The sequence below is a fragment of the Bos indicus genome, chromosome 17 (genome assembly GCF_029378745.1).
Source record: "Bos indicus isolate NIAB-ARS_2022 breed Sahiwal x Tharparkar chromosome 17, NIAB-ARS_B.indTharparkar_mat_pri_1.0, whole genome shotgun sequence".
Taxonomy (NCBI): Eukaryota; Metazoa; Chordata; class Mammalia; order Artiodactyla; family Bovidae; genus Bos; species Bos indicus.
In genome coordinates, this window is record NC_091776.1 from 60,024,574 (window position 1) to 60,037,685 (window position 13,112).

A 13,112-nucleotide genomic window follows, 5' to 3' on the forward strand; every position below is an offset into this window, starting at 1 on the left:
GTTATAACTCACCCTGGAGGCTGGCGGAGGTCAGCAAAGGGTAGGGGGCACCCCCACAAAGACAGAGCCTAATCAGCTAACCCCTCTTCTTGTTTCCCTTCCGAGGCTCTCTGATCATAGGAGGGGTTGGGGTGCAGGGATTTTTTTTTTTTTCCGGGCTCTTGCCTCTTCTCAAGGGACCAGCAGAATGGGCAGTCAAGAACTGGTCTGACCATCACACCACCAGCCAGAAACCTCTCTCTTCGGAAAGGTGGGTGAAGGCAGCCTCAGACCCTGTCAGCAACACCAGATGAGAAGGCAGAGAAGGGAAGTCTACAGAAGCATTCCAAAATGATTTTGGGACCTCCTTGGTGGTCCAGCGGTTAAGAATCCACCTTCCGATGCAGGGGACACGGGTCTGATCCCTTGTGGGGAACTAGGTTCCATATACTGTGGGGCAGCTAAGCCTAAACACAACTAGAGAAGCCTGAGTGCCACAGCAAAGACCCAGCAGGGCCAAAAATTATGAATAAAACAATTTCATCATAGTATTAGGAAGGCAGCCTGTGGGCACACCTGACTTTTTCCCGTGCTGTTCCCTGCACTCAAGATGCCACCCCAATTCTTCTCCTGCACCAAAATCACCATCCTCCTCATCACCGTCCTCCCCACCACCCTCTTCCTCATCACCATCCTCATCAGCACCATACCAAATGTACACCAAGCACTTGAAATGGGCCACAGGCTGGGGTAAGGATTTTTCACAGATGAGCTTAACAACAATGCCACTTGGAATTACAGTTGGCCCTTATGTGTATGTGTATTCTTTTTTTATTATTATTATTAATTTCTACAGGAAATCACCTCTGAATATTCACTGGAAAGACTGATGCTGAGGCCAAGGCTCCAATATTTTGGCCACCTGATGCAAAGAACTGACTCATTGGAAAAGACCCTGATGCTGGAAAAGACTGAGAACAGGAGGAGAAGGGACGACAGAGGATGAGATGGTTGGATGGCATCACTGACTTGACGGGCCTGAGTTTGAGCAAGCTCTGGGAGAAAGTGAAGGACAGGGAAGACTGGAGGGCTGCTGTCCATGGGGTCGCAAAGAGTCAGATATGACTTAGCAACTCAACAACAACATGGTTGCTTTACACTGCTGTGTTAGCTTCACCGCACATCAAAGCTAATTAGCTACGTGTATGCATATATACACCCTCTCTGGGGGTTTCCTTCCTATTTAGGTCACACGGAGCGCTGAGTAGAGTTCCCTGTGCTATGCAATGCATGCATGCTCAGTTGCTCAGTCATGTCCAACTCTCTGTGACCCCAAGGACTGTAGCCTGCCAGGTTCCTCTGTCCATGGAATTTTCCAGGGAAGAATACTGGAGTGGGTTGCCATTTCCTACTCCAGGGGATCTTCCCAACCCAGGGATCAAACCTACGTCCCTGCAATTCCTGCACTGGCAGCTGGATTCTTTACCACTGTACCACCCGGGAAGACCACGCCATAACATTAGTTTCTCGTTAGTTATCTATTTTATACACAGAAGCAATAATGTATATTGTTGACCCTCTTCAACAGGTCAGGAAGCAGAGATGTGGAAAGGAAAGTAGCTTATCCAAAGCTACATCACAAGGGGCAGAGGCAGGATTTGAACCCAGGTCAGTTGGATTCAAGAGCCAGTGTTCTCATTACAGCCCTGGAGGGTTCGGTGCATGCATCTCTGTTTTGAGTTCTTCCATGGTTGCTGCTGCTGCTGCTAAGTCGCTTCAGTCGTGTCCGACTCTGTGTGACCCCATAGATGGCAGCCCACCAGGCTCCCCAGTCCCTGAGATTCTCCAGGCAAGAACACTGGAGTGGGATGCCATTTCCTTTTTCAGTGCATGAAAGTGAAAAGTGAAAGTGAAGTCACTCAGCTTGTCCGACTCTTAGCAACCCCATGGACTGCAGCACACCAGGCCTCCGTCCATGGGATTTTCCAGGCAAGAGTACTGGAGTGGGGTGCCATTGCCTTCTTCCATTGTTACGAACTCCCAAACGCATGGGCCCTCCCATCTGTTCCCATGGTATGGCACCTCTGTCCCAGCACTGCTGCACTATCCTACCTCAGGGCCTTTTCACCTGCTGTTCTTTTCACCTAGAATGGAATGCTCTTCCCCACTGAATCTCAGGGATTCACCTCATTCAAATCTGTATTCATTTCCCATGGCCGCTGTAACGAATTACTACAAACTTAGTGGCTTAAAGGGTTTCCGTGGTGACTCAGATGGGAAAGAATGTACCTACCAATGGAGGAGACTCAGGTTCGATCCCTGGGTCAGGAAGATCCCCTGTAGAAGGGACTGGCAACCTACTCCAGTATTCTTGCCTGGGGAATCCCGTGGACAGAGGAGCCTGGCAGGATACAGTCTATGGGGTCTCAAAGAGTCAGAAACACCTTAGCAACTAAACAGCAGCAGCAGCAGTGGCTTAAAACCACACGAACATATTACCTTCCTGTTATAGAGCTCAGAAGTCTACAGTGAGGTGGCCAGGCTGCGTTTCTTCTAGAGGCTACTAGAGAGGATTTGCTTCTTGGCCTTTTCTGGCCTATAGAGACCACCCATACTCCTTGGCTCATGACTCTGCATCACTTGGACTTGCTTCCGTTGTCACGTCTCCTCTGATTCTCATCCTCCTGTTCTTTTCTTATGAGGATCTTACAATTATATTGGGCCATCTTGGATAATCTAGGATGATCCTCCATCCTACCTTATCTTAATCACTTTTGCAAAGTCCCTTTTATCCCATAAGATGACACAGTCAAAGGTTCTAGGGCTTAGGATGTGGACATTTTAAAGATGCATCGTTCTACAAGAAGTTTCCTACTTGTGATGCAAACTAGCATCTTCCTTCTCTCACCCGTATCCTCCTCTCCTTGTATCCCCCCAGCACACGTGCCACAATCAGATAACATCCTGTAGCTCTTTGTTGGCTGTCAATCTCCCTCCCAAGAAGAGAATTCAGAAGGCCGGGACCAGGGATTTCCTTGGTTGTCCAGTGGCTAAGGCTCTGCTGCCGGTGCAGGGGGCCCGGGTTTGATCCCTGGTTGGGGAACTAGATCCCACGTGCTGCAACTAAGACCTGGTGCAGCCAGATAAATAAATGTGTGTGTGTGTGTGTGTGTGTGTGTGTGTGTTTGTAGTAGTGTGAGTCAGTCGTGCCTGACTCTGTGACTCCATGGACTGTAGCCCACCAGGCTCCTCTGTCTCTGGGATTCTTCAGGCAAGCATACTGGAGTGGGTTGCCATTCCCTGCTCCAGGGGGTCTTCCTGACCCAGGGAATGAACCCAGGCCTCCTGCATTGAGATTCTTTACCATCTGAGCTACAGAGAAGCTCTAATATATATATAAAGAAGGCAGGGACCTTATTTGTTCACTCCTCAGTACTCAGAACTATGCAGGCATACAGTAGGTGATAATAAAGGCTTGCCAACTAATAATAGCTGATGTCACCAAGGACAGTCCAGCCCATTTCCCTCACTGGACTGGGGAGACCAAGGCCAGGAGACCAGGGCAGAGGTCCTGACTGATGGCTCCGTCTTGATGGGGATCAACGCTCAGATGTTAAATGGAAAAACTGCCCTTTCAGCCCCATCCTCCTGCCTCCTCCCACCCCTCCTGCCCCTGGGGCAATAGAAGCAACCCGGGCCTCTGTGTGCACCTCAGATGCACACACGAAAATCCACACGGCTGAGGCGTGTCCCAACACCCCAGGGGCTCCTGAGAGAAGAAACTATAAACAGGCAGAGGAAAATGGGGTGTTGATGACATCACTCTCTCCCAATCGAGCCCGTCCGACAATACTCCACTATCCAAGCCCCAGTCCTTTCCCAGCCTCGTCAAACAGCCCAGTGATTTAGCAAGAGAGCAGTTCTCATCAACTTCATCCACATACCTCCTAAATATCCATCACGTGAGGGGAAATGAAACCCTTCCAAGAATGCTGACATGATTTTTTCTGCTCTCCAATTCCTATCTACCTAATTCCACCATTCCCCAACCCAGAGTTGCTGCTTGAAAATGCTGTGGGAGAAAGTGATGGTAAGAAGGAAGAAATGAAATCTGACTATTTTGTTTCTCTGCTCAAAACTCTTCGGTAGGTCGCATTTTCGTGGCTTTGTCTCTTGCTAGCTGTGTGTTCTCAGAAAAGTTGCTCAACCTCTCTGTGCTGCCTGGTGTGCTAAGTGGTTTCACTGTGTGCAGTGGTGCACGTGTGCTAAGTCATTCCAGTCTCGTCTGACTCTGCGACCTCATAGACAGTAACCCACCAGGCTCCTCTCTCCATGGGATTCTTCAGGCAAGAATCCTGGAGTGGGTTGCCATTCCTTACTCCAGGGGATCAACCCGACCCAGAGATCAAACCCACATCTCCTGCAGCTCCTGCTCTGCAGGTGGATTCTTTACCGCTGAGCCACAGGGGAAGCCCAGATAACCTAGCAATTCCACTCTGAGGTAAATACCCAAGCCTAGTGAAAGTAAATGTCCACACATTTATCTGACTGTTCATACAGCGTTATTCACAACAGCCAAAAGGTGGGCCAACCCAAATGTCCATCAGCGGATGAATGGATAAACCAAATGCAGTATATATCCAAACAACAGGATAGTATTCATCCATAAAAAGGAATGAATCGCTCGTCCATGCTGCAACACGGATGAAGCTTGAAAACATGATGATGAGTGAAAGAAGCCAAGCACAAAATGTCACATATTATACAATCCCATTTATATGAACTATTCAAAACAGGCAAATCAGGGACTTCCCTGGCAGCCCAGGGGATAGGACTCTGCACTTCCACTGCAGGGGGTGGCATGAGTTCCATCCCTGGTCGGGGAACTAAGATCCCACTAGCTATACAAAGAAAAAAAAAAAAAGTTGTGAATGTACTAAATGCCACTAAATTCTACACTTACAAATCATTTAAACGGTAAATTTGTGCTATGTACATTTCACCACAATTTCTGAAAGTGAAAAACAGAACCCGTATTACCACGGTCCTCTGAAGGTCTGAAACCAAATGCATTCATGCCAGCCCCATGCCAACAGATTGCCCAGTGGGCAGAGAGGAGCAAAAGAGGCAAACAAGGTTCCCTCCTCCAGTTGGCCGAAAAGATCCATGTCTCCCAGAGCACTCTGGGTTCAGCCAAGCCCCAGACACGTTTTGCCTGCAGCACTTCATTCCGGCTGTAATGAAATTACGTGTGTGTGCTTACAGGGAAAAGGAGCGGGTATGGTTTTAATTTATTTACGCTCAGTGTCTCAGAACGCAGTAGGGTAGTTGCTGTTTGATGTTGGAGGCATTCTGCAAGGCCTCTGCATAAGCCTTGGTTCTCTTCGGTAACAAGAAACCAAGGTTAGCTCAGACTAAATTGTCTTGAAAGTCTGAGTGGAACAGGGGTTCCAAACATCGAGCTTGCCAAGGAAACACATTCCCTCATTCAAAGTAGGCATGAAATAAGGATCTGGTTCCTGGGACCCAGGGGTTTCCCACAGAATTCAGAAACTCAGACGTTTCCCAAAATCTCACGAGCATTGTGGTTCAGAGTCATTTAGGAAGAGAGAATAGAGGAAAAAAAAAAAAACCTTTATCAAGAACCTACTGTGATGGCAGGTATTTGACAGATGTTCTTTCTATCAAACTCCATTTTCATGATGAGAAAACTAGGCCCCAAGAAGTAAATCGAATGGATTAAGATGTCAAGGGGAGCCTGAACTTGGATAGGACTGCTCCAGTGTCTGGTTATTTCAGTTTAACCACCTGTTACAGTTACCATGGCTGTGTAACAAATCACTCAACCTGTGATGTCAAACAACCACCATTTGACTATGTTCACAGACTCTATGGGGCTTCCCTTAAGGCTCAGCTGGTAAAGAATCTGCCTGCAATGCGGAGACCTGGTTAGATCCCTGGGTTGAGAAGATCCCCTGGAGAAGGGAAAGGCTACCCACTCCAGTATTCTGGCCTGGAGAATTCCATGGACTGTGTAGTCCATAGAGTCGCAAAGAGTCAGACACAACTGAGTGAATTTCACTTTCACTTCACTTTCTTTCACGACTCTATGAGTCAGAAATGTAGAAAAGGTAAAGAGGGTATTATGAGTTGAATCGTGACCCCTCCCTCCCCCAAAAAAATAAGATATGTTGAGTCCTTAACCCCCAGTGTCTCAGAATGTGACCTGATTTGGAAATACTGTCTTTACAGAGGTGATCAGGGTAACGTAAGGTCCTTAAAAGTGAAAATGTTAGTCACTCAGTCTTGTCTAATTTCTTCTGACCCCATAGACTGTAGCCTACCAGGCTCCTCTGTCCATGGAATTCTCCAGGCAAGAATATTGAAGCGGGTAGCCTTCCCTTCTCCAGGGGATCTTCCTGACCCAGGGATCAGACCTGGGTCTCCTGCATTGCAGGCAGATTCTTTACCATCTGAGCCACCAGGGAAGCCCAAGGTCCTTAGGGACACCTAATCTAATATGACTGGTGTCCTTATGGAAATTTGGTACACTTTTGGTGGGATTATAAACTGGGGTAGCTGCTGTGGAAAACAGTATGGAGGGTCCTCAAAAGTTAAAAACAGAACTACCATATGACCCAGAAATTTCACTTCTGTGTATCTACACAAAGACAACAAAAACACTAAGTTGAAAATATATACGCACACCCAGGTGTATAGCAGCATTGTTTGCAATAGCCAAGATATGGAAGCAACTTAAGTGTCCACTGATGGATGAATGGATAAAGAAGATGTGGTGGATATATATATACTATATAAATACGGACAAAGAAATATTACTCAGCAAAAAAAAAAAAAACATTTAAATCTTACCATTTGCAACAACATGGATAAGTCTAGAGGGTATTACAGCAAGTGAAACACATCAGATGGAGAAAGAAAAACACTGTATGATGTCACTTACATGTAGAACCTAAAAAGCAAAACAAATAATAAAGAAAACAAAAACAGAAGGACTTCCCTGGGGGTCCAGTCATTACGAATCCGCCTTTCAATGCAGGGGACGCAGGTTCTAACTCACAGGTAAGGGAATGAATAAGATCCCACGTGCCGCAGAGCAACTAAGTCCAAGCACTGCAAATTCTGAGCCCGAGCGCCACAACTAGAGAGCCCTCTGGCCCCACCGAAGATCCTGCAGGCCACAGCTAAGACCCGAGGCAGCCCAAAATAATAATAACAATAAATTTAAATCAAAAAGACTCAGATGCAAAGAACAAACGGTGGGGGGTGGGGGTCACCAGAGGGGAGGGGTTGGAGTAGGATGGATGCAACAGAGAAGAGGATGAAGAAGTACAAACCTCCAGCTTTAAAACGAGTCATGGGATATAATATACAGCATAAGTCAATGATATTTCAGTAACTTTGTATGGGTGCAGATCACTAGACTCATCACGGTGATAAATCCATAATGTATGCAAAAGTCAAATCACATTGCAGCCCACCCGAAACTAACATTATAGTATACATCAAATTATATCTCAACTTTTAAGGAAACGAAATTTGGAAACAGACATGCACAGAGGAAAGACAATGTGAGGAGACGCAGCAAGAAGGCCATGCAAAGACAGACGCTAGGAATGATGCTGCCATGAGTCATAGAATGCTGAAGATGCCAACAAAGGCCCCAAGGCTGAAGAGGTGATAAAGGATTCTTCCCCTCCGGTTCTGAGGGCGCATGGCCCTGCTCACACCTTGATCTTGGATTTCTGGCTTCCAGAACGATGACGTTCTGCTGTGTTAAGCCCCACAGTTCGTGGTACCTTGCAACTGTAGCCCTAGGAATCTAACACACTAATTAGAGACATCCTTAGTGGTCCAGGTTAAGACTCCACCCATTCCGGGCAGGAGGCACAGGTTCGAAACCTGGCTGGGGAAGTTCCATACGCCTTCAGGCCGAAAAGAAAAAAATAAAGTTAAAGAAAAAAATAGGACTTCCCCAGTGGTCCAGTGGTGAAGAACCCACCTGCCAATGAAGGGGACTCAGGTTCCATTCCTGGTCCGGGAAGATCCCACATGTCTAGGGGCCATTAAGCCAGTGCACCACAAGCACTGAGCTAGAGCTCTAGAGCCCACAGCAAGAGAAGCCACTGCAGTGAGAACCCCGTGCACTGCTACTAGCCCCGGCTGAACCATAGCTAGAAAAAAGCCAGCACGAAGCAATGAAGACCCAGCACAGCCACAAATAGATAAAAAATAACACAAAATAACACACCAACTAGAGCAGTGTGTGTGTGCTCGGTTGTGCTCAACTCTTCGCGACCCCATGGACTGTAGCCTGCCAAGCTACTCTGTCCGTGGGGTTTTCCAAGCAAGAATACTGGAGTGGGTTTCCCTTTTCTTCGCCAAGGTATATCTTCCAGACCCAGGGATGGAACCTGAGTCCCCGGCAGCTCCTGCAGGGGCAGGCAGAATCAACAGAGGTCAACACAAAGCTGAGTGTCGGGTACCAGTTCATCATGTCCCCTGGCATCCAGGCCCGTCTCCTGTGAGCTGCTTTGCATATGGGATTTCTGCACCTGATTGCATTTGAAAAGAGCTTTACCTGCTTATAAGAGCACTTTGATTTTTACGACAGGGGGGATGGAAACGGAGGTCCAGAGAGACGTAGGACCTGCATGAGGTCACCTGGTGACTCAGCAGCAGTCCTAAGACAGGAAGGCAAGTGTTCGGGCTGCCGATCCTTTTTTTTTCTCTTCTGTCACCACTCACTATGGTGAAGGCCCAGGAGGCTGGGGGACAGGGCTGCATTCAGGGTGTCATTTCGCGTGGCTCCACTTCAAAAGTTTCTTGCCCCTAGTTGGGCCCTCTTTTCATCACTGACTCTGTGACTACAAAGATGGTGCCCTTATTGCATCAAGCACCGAGGCTCCAAGGCCAACCGGGCACGAGGGCTGGGCCGCTCCCCCCTCCCCAACCCTGACCTTACGGGACGCCCTCTGCAGAGGTGAACGGCGGGTGGGAGCTGGCAAAGCAGGCCCAGGGCATAGGGTTAGGCCCTGATAACCCGAGATCAAAGCAGCCTGTCAGCAGTGTCAGCTGAGAGGCCGCCAAGACAAGCTACGCGGGCAGCTTTATCTCCCCGCTGGCCCGAGAGCCGGGGCCGGGAGAGGACCATGGTTCCCGGAAACTATTTCTGGAAGGCCAGGAGGGAGCCAATGGGGCCCTCGCTCGTGGCACGCTGGCTCCAGGTCTGTCTCCTGCAATCTCACGCACCGCGCCTGGTTTCCGCTGTCCCACGTTTGAGTTCCTTCCTGCTCTTTCATCCACGATTTTCCGTCTTCATAGATCGGTGTGTGCACACACAATAAAGGTGGTTTTTCTCTGCCGGGCAATTCCTGCTCTCCACTCTTCTCTTTCACACAGAGAAGATGGTCATTGCCCTCAGCTCCCTGCCAACACACACACACAAATCTGCCTGTCTCACTGCAGGCCATTTCCACGCTCGCATTCACAGACAACCAGCTTTCTTCCACCTTCTTTTGTATTAATACCATGTGCATTCTTGCATGCACACGTATACACACATACGCATACACACACACTCACACCTGCCCGGGTTCCAATCTCCAAACCTGCTTCAACCGGAATCATCCATAGACAGCTGCCAATGAAAACAATTAAAAAAAAAAAAACTTGCCTTCCTCTCAGTGATTATGAACTCTGGGACCATTTCCACCAGCTGATGCCTAGACTTTTTTTTTTTTTCCCCCTTCAAGGTGTTGACCCTTTCGTTTGCAGCTGGAAGAAACCCAGCCACTGTTCTTGCTCCAGCTGTGGCCTCTGTCAGCTGGGTAGCCCACAGCTGGCTGGTTTCAAATGCATCCATGGGAGCCCAGTGATCTCAACACTTTCAGAAAGGAAGATGGGGGGAGGGAAGCCACGTTCCCAATATGTTATCTGAGAGATTCCAGAAACTTCTGCACCCCCAAAACTTTGAACTTCCCTCTCTGCCCTTCAACTAGCACCTGATCTCTTGACCAGGTGTCTAGCCTAGCCACAGGAAGAGAGAGGGACGGGGACATGGTGGATATACTTACCACTTTCTGCCATCAGCACCTGTAGACTTCAGAACTTCAGCAGACTAGCTGGGCTGAGAATTCCCTGGAGCTCCCTGGTGATTAGGACTACATGCTTTCACTGCAGGGGACACCAGTTCAATCCCTGTTCAGGGAACTAAGACCCTGCAAGCCTTAAGTTTCAACCACGAATAAGTAAATAAATATTTTAAAAGATTAAAAAAAAAAAAAGCAAAAACATATTACTCAAGAATAACCAGATGGAAGAGAAGCACAGGGCAAGGCACGTGGGAAGGGGCATACCCTTAACCTGAGGGTGCCATTCTCCTCAAATATCCATAGGTTCACCAGCCTGGAAGGTCTTGGAACCTCCTCATTTTGGGGTTTTGATGGAGGCTTCATTACACAACCATGACTTTTTTCAAGATTCTTTCTGTTTGTTTTTTGATGTGGACCATTTTAAAAGTCTTTATTGAATGTGTTACAATATTGCTTCCGTTTTATGTTTTGGTTTTTTGGCCACCAGGCATGTGTGATCTTAACTCCCCGGCTAAGGGTCGAACCCACATCCCCTGCATTGGAAGACAAAGTCTTAACCACTGGACCACCAGGGAAATCCCTGCGAGCATGACTGATTAAATCATCGACCACTGGAGACTGGTATTGCTCTCCAGCCCCTCCCCACTTCTCCAGAGGTTGGGGGTGGGACTGCAAGTTCCAACCCTCTAATCCCCTGACTGGATCTCCAGGCAATCAGCCCCCATCCTTAGGTGCTTCCAAGTCACTTCATTCACATAACAAAAGACATTTATCGGCTCTCAGCACTTTGGAAATTCCAAGGGTTTTAGGAGCTCTGGGCCAGCAAAAGGAACTTGAAGACCAGATATGTATTTCTTATCATGAATCACAATATCACAATCACCACCGCCCCACCTTGCCTCACCGAGCCCTCATCTCACTGGTGGTATGTAGCTCTCCTCTCCAAGATCTTAGAAGGCCAGGAATGTAACAACTTCTGTGACTCAAAAGTCCACCTGTGGATTCTAGTCTTGGGCAAAGCTGGATCTAAACACTCAAGCCTTTGCCTCCTCAACTCTCATCCTCACGTTTCATTCAGTTGACTTTCTTCCAAGCAGGCTCTCGGCTCTCTGTAGCCAAGAAGACCCTCAGAAGTTCCAAGCTAACATCTTACTAAAATAGCAACCCCAGCCAAGAAGATGCTCCAGTTTTTTTCCCTATCCTCATTAAGAGTCCCAGGAATGCATCTCATTGTCCTTCCTGGTCCAGGTCGGTCACACAGCCATCCACAAGCCATGGACTCTGGCCAAGAGTCAGAATGCTCCGATTGGTCCGGCCTTGGTCATGCACCATTCCTGGACCTTGGGGATGAGGGTCAGCCTCACCTGAATTATCTGGACACAGAGCAGAGGAGACACAATTTCCAAAGGAAAAAAAAAAAAATCAAAGTGATTTACAGAAAAGGAAAAGCAAGAAAAACTGTCAATGGCCATTCTGTATGTCCTGTCGGTTCACAGCGGCTGTACACAGCTCATTGCAGAGATCTGGGTCACACATACCTGCATCTGAAGGCTGTCTCCATCACTTTCCAGAACTTGGGTAAATGGTAATCTTGCTAAGCATCAATCTCCTCGTCTGTAAAGTGGACAAAAAACAAGTATCAGCTCACAAATTTATAAAGTTTAGAAAGGATGCAAAAATCATAGGCCATCTGCCACAAAGATGATAATAATAATAGTAAATATTGTTACTTTGAAAAAAAAAAAAAAAAACAATGCCCATAATTATCCTAGTTCCTGGCTTCTATACAGGAGTCTCTTGTTTTTCTCCGTCTTCTTTCTTCCTGTTATGTGACGCTTTGCCTTTTTCTTTCTTGCAAAGATTAAATACACACACACATACAAATAGGAGTCCAATCCAAATAACCCACTCATATCAACTAGAGGAGGAAGAGAAAATCTGTGGAATTCATTTATATTGAACTGTGAGCAACCAGAGACTTGTGTAGTGGAAAATATGCATAAGGCTTAAAGGAGGAAAAGGATATTAAAATAGTAATTTTCCCAATCACATCAAGACAGTTCTTTCAGCCCTAATAACAGGATGCATAAAAACACATCTGTCAAAAACGGTCCTACATCTCCAAGCAGAAACCAAATGAATTGAGTTTCTGCTCAGGGACAAGGTAGGCTGATTGTCGTCAGCTTTGTTCCTTTTTTTCTTTTTGCCTTTTTTCTCTCCAAGGCATTTTGTTTTTGCTTCCGTCTTTGTGAAACTGGCTCCTGTTTTCTCCCCTGTTCTTCTTCCTTCCACATGATTTGAATAGGCCCTGAGTCTGCATTGACCAGGAAGTCCACTGGACAGCTTCCAGAGGCTCCACACAGGTCACAGAAGGCAGTATAAAATCTAATGATCAAGTCCTAAGGGTCCCACCTGGTGGCTGACTTCCCCCAAAGACCCCATATCTACTGCTTTTTCTAGTGGCTAATGTGGCAGGCCATGATGGGTTAAATAGAGAAAGGCTGTGATCTGGTCTCCCAAGTGGTCTAAGCTTGAACTGACATTAGCTGGTGGTCGACAAAGGGCTAAAGACATCTACGGCCAATGGGTGAGAAGGCCATGATTGCAGATAAATCTGGGCACTTCTTTGGGTCCTAAGAACCTAATTTAGTTGCGAGTTGGTCCCTAGAATTTCCTCTGACATCAGTGGAGCTCTACTAATGGAAGATCAGCAGCATCGGGGGATTGTTGGCTGAATATCTCTTTTTTGTTGTTTTGTTTTTATTTATTTATTTTTATTTTCACTGTGCCATGCAGCCTGTGGGATCTTAGTTCCCTGACCAGGGGTTGAACCCATGTCCCCAGCAGTGGAAGGCAGAGTACTAGCCACTGAACCACCAGGGAAGTCCCTCTGGCTGGATTTCTTGATGGCACTCCACCATGCTGGAACCCAGGTCATCTCACCCATGTACCTTAAAGTATGGCTCTCCTTCCTGCCTTCCAGGGCAACATCAGGGCACCAGCCTCAGAGAGACAAGG